At 48.1% G+C, this 4328-nt stretch overlaps 1 protein-coding gene across 4 annotated transcripts in view; it reads right to left on the bottom strand.

Moving 5' to 3' along the window:
- The window catches only part of Pkig (cAMP-dependent protein kinase inhibitor gamma), a 71205-nt gene that overhangs the window by 21632 nt on the left and 45245 nt on the right, over positions 1-4328 (bottom strand). For 3 of the 4 annotated variants that reach the window (XM_021155784.2, XM_029474339.1, XM_029474340.1), the window contains exon 2: positions 3017-3086. The exons of the other annotated variant lie outside the window; for it this stretch is intronic. The gene's annotated coding sequence lies outside the window, so the exon portion shown is untranslated. The remainder of the gene's footprint in view (positions 1-3016; positions 3087-4328) is intronic. 4 annotated transcript variants of the gene reach the window in all.

The raw sequence follows: 4328 nt of genomic DNA, 5'->3' as shown, positions 1-4328 counted from the left end.
AAAAAAAAAAAAAAAAAAAAAAGGAGGCCCTTAGCTATGGCGGGAGCGTGAAGCCAATGCAGGCTGCATACAATGCTGTTGTTTTTTCTGCTTGTTGTTTTGTTACAGAGTTATATACAAGTCTAATGTATGAGTCTAATATATTCTCCTTAAATCCTTATCTTTAGACAGCTTAGCATACAAACGGTCCTGGGCAAACAGGATTCCCACCTGAGCCCCTCTCCACGCTTTAGTGACTCCTCTCAAAGGAACTGCCCTGGTAGCCATGGCTCCTCATAAGATGAAGGGAAAGGCGCCTTCAGTGTGTATACTGGGTTAAAGCAAGCCACTGCTCTTTCTCTCACGGGAGTAATAATGCCATTTCTGCAAGCATGGCTATAAACCAAAAGAAAAATGTCCAGGGAAGAAGTAAACAGAGACACTCCCAGCTGCTAGGGAACTGACCTACGGGCAGAGAGGTGGCCTCAATGCACGTGGAGGAAGGTCTTAGGAAAACACTAACTGGACAAGCCACACCAGAGCTCAGGTCTAAAGCTCATATTAGTCACCAGTGGCCTTGCTAAGAACTTACAATTTTGGAGAGAACAAAGGAGCTGTGTCTCTGTTTCTCCATGGCCTCTGTCATGTCTGAACTGTCTACAGGAATATGTACAGAATGGCAAGTCAACTGTGGTCAGAGATGGGCTCTTCAACTTCACCTTGTATCGCCAGAGGTAAGAACTGTCACCTTTTTTAGCTCAGTTCCCTTATCTGTAATATTTGGATACTTCACAAGATTAAACTAAATGAGATTAAGACGCACTAAAGTAATTCAGGGATGGTGGTGCATACCTTTGATCCCAGGACTCAGGAGGCAGAGGCAAGCAGATCTCTGATTTTGAGGGCAGCCTGATCTACAGATTGAGTTCCAGAACAATCATGGACACACAACAAAGGATGGCTGTGTTTACCGTAGGCTTACTAGTTCTAAAAGCCTTCTGTTGTGTCATGGCCAAGCACATACCTAGTCTTCAGTCAGCATTTGTTTGCTCCTCCCTAAAAGTGACATCACGGGAGAGAAGCCCTTGACATAGGACATATAGCAGCTAGTGAAGCCCTAACATCCCTGTGAGGATTTCAACAGTACATGACATGACAAACAGGCAGGATTCTGCTGAAGCCCTAATTGGGCATGTAAAATATCCACAGAGGAAGGGGACAGGAGAGAGGGAGAGTCCATCACCCTTTAGTAGACAATAGTCGTGCTCACAGGGATGAAGGGCCTCGTGTAAGGCTACTTCAGTGCTGTACACTGAATGACCCGCCTCCTCGTTCTCTCCAAGGAGATGTTTCTCCCAGACTCTGTCACCGTTCCTCATCAGGGTCTACTAGCAGGAGGACCACAGGCCCTGAGGAGAGGTTATGATAGCAGATGGAGAGGGTAAGATAATTAACATGGCCCACTTCCCAGAAATTTCTACGTATAACTCACATGGCTCCTGGAAGATCACTCAGTGACTTTCTGCTTAGAAGCAACAGGAGAAAGCCTGGACTAACTCGCAGCCATTTGCAAGCTCCAGCCCTGACACCTGCTCTACACTACCAAGCCCATGCACACCTTGTCTCCACAGGGGCTCGCAGAGCCCTCTGGAGCCTCTGGGCCTTCCCCGTGCTGCTCCAGAAGGCCCAAGGTCTGCAGCCTGTTTGGCACACTCCTCTCCAGTCCATTCCTCACCTGCCTCTGCATCTAGTGACCAGACCCTGAAGCTTCTGAGGGCAAGGCTATGTCCGATATTTCTGCTGTGGTATCCAGTATCCACCTCACCCTTGCTGATAAGCTGAGATAAAAGGCAATCTCCTGAGTGACTCTAAGCTGAACTTCATTAGAGCTGCACTCTTCCTACAAGACCATCCTCCTCACACATCCCTGGTTGAAAGCACAACAGTCCAATGAGCTCCTCAGAAAGAGGTGAACTCACCATCAGGCTCCCTCATCCTTTCTGACCACTCTGGTGTGGCTCAGACCTGGTAGAAATGGGTCAGCTGGGCACAGGTGACCTTTGTTTCTTACTCCCTTTACAAGGACAAATTCATGGGTAGGCAGATATCTGTGGACCACATACTCCCAACCTGACAATTTGCTGTGAGTCACAGGAATTGTAGATTTAGATGAAAAGCCAGGTGTGGGAAGATGATGCTCACATCTCATCCCAACACTTGGAGGCAGAGGCCAGCCAGAGTGAAATGGTAAGGCTTGGAGAGAGAAAGAGAGGGAGTGGGAGAGGGAGGGGGTAGGGGGGAGAGAGGGGGGAGGGAGGAGGGGTTGAGGCAAGGGGAAGGGGGAAAGAGGGAGGGTTGGGTAGAGGGAGAGGAAGAGGGAGAGCGAGAACCAACAATCATGCTGGCTCTTTTAGACTACACACTGCTACACCTCTATGCCAGAACACCTGGCTATCACAAAAACTATGAGCACTGACCCTAGGCTGTGCACCACTACTAGGCAGCCCACTTACACTGTGTGCAAAGTGTGTCTCCAGACAGAAGGTGCCTGCCCCATCCCTTTTAACAGGCCCACTAGGCTGGGCCCATTTGGTAACTAGTCTTAAAACGACAATTCCCATAACATGCCCTAGTTGTTATAAATACTCCTTTATAACTGATAAATGCAGAAAAAAATTGAAGTCACACCCAATGTTGCTAATCAGCTATGTAGGACTCCCTCTGTTTGGGTACATGGCTGAAGAAACCTGCTAAGGCACCGGAAGGAAGCTGTCTTTCCAGTGCTATGAAGAAATTGCCTGGATGGGAATCAGGCCTGTGGCTCTGCAGCATGACTTTACATAACTGCTGCTAAGAGTCACCCTGCCTTTTCTTTAGGTGACTAAAATTCCCCCTCGAACTTCATTTAGAACCTATTCTATTGGCTTTCTTTTCTTCAAGCAGAGGAAAAAGAAAAAAGAAAAAAGAAAAAAAAGGAAAAGGGTGTGTAGGCAAACGTGATGAGAGGCAAAGAGGTGCGAGCCACACAGCTACCCACCTAGTTTAATTCCGTTTTCCTGCCTGCATCTCTTCAGGTTTTTCACTCTTGATTAGCCAGTGCAGAAAGTCTAAGGAACCAGAAGAAAAGAAAACAAAATTAGAGCCAGACTCCCTCTGGGCTGTAAAGGAAACTAACCTCTGGAGACTAGTTTGCAGCATCTGTTACCATGCCATGAGTACAACCTTCAAGTGGACCCAATGTCCGGGAATTGATACCACAGATAGATTCAAGCAAGGAAAAGGCACCTCGTGGAATTAACTGTCTAGATAGGGAATGGAGTTAAGTTCTTGGGGATCAGCATGCCAAGATGCTACACAGCCATTTCAAAGTATAAAATACTCCCACGGAAAGATAGGCTTTGTTGCTTAAAGAATATTGTGAAATTGCATGTATTACTTCTGCTTTTCTGCGGGGGGGACAGTCTTCCTGTGTAGTACCAACTAGCCTCACAATCTCCCCCTCAGTGCTAAGGCAGATGACAGGCGATGACCCCACACACTGCTCCCTACATATGGGACAGTAAGCTGCATTTGGTTAGGTTGTTTGGGGAAGGGGAGAATCAAAACAGAACAGGTCTTCCAATCCATTTTCCTGTTCAGGTTTTTCAGACAGGCTGCTGGCTAGCTGGATTCTTTGTGTTGGCATGCAGGTTTCTATGAACCTAGGTCAGCCAAGGCCACAAAGTGAAAAATAGAAAATAAAGTCTAAAACAGAAACCCTCGCATCCAGCCCTGGGAGTGGCTGGCTGCTGGGAACTGGCTGCTTCAAACCACTGAATTTCTGCTCACTGGGAGCTGCACCTAGCAGACGCCCTGAATTCCATAGATGTGAGAGCAGGAGGCCAGAGAAGAGAAATGTGAACACTTTTTGAACCGTTTAGCCAGAAGGAGAGGACAGAGGAAATTCGACAGTGAAGTGAAAGAGGCCGAGCACTCGCAACAGGTGCTGTAGCCTGTCAGTCCCCTGGAGGCGCCATGCTTCAAGCTTTTGCTCCATTGATAAAGATTCCAATAAAAGAGCAGTAACGCCTCCATCTCTATATATCCTAAAAGCATAGTTTGCTTTGCCTCTCACTGCATTCAATCTTTTTTCTCTGTACACTTCTTCTTCATGGCAGTGACCACCATGTAGGTCCACATCCCCAGGCCCTGAGGCACTGTGAACCATAGGCCCACATCCCCAGGCCCTGAGGCACTGCGAACCATAGGCCCACATCCCCAGGCCCTGAGGCACTGTGAACCATAGGCCCACGTCCCCAGGCCCTGAGGCACTGTGAACCATAGGCCCACGTCCCCAGGCCCTGAGGCAC

Source organism: Mus caroli, chromosome 2 (assembly GCF_900094665.2).
Source record: "Mus caroli chromosome 2, CAROLI_EIJ_v1.1, whole genome shotgun sequence".
NCBI lineage: Eukaryota > Metazoa > Chordata > Mammalia > Rodentia > Muridae > Mus > Mus caroli.
The sequence above is the reverse complement of the archived record's forward strand: the minus strand, read 5'-3'. Positions and strand labels throughout refer to the sequence as shown.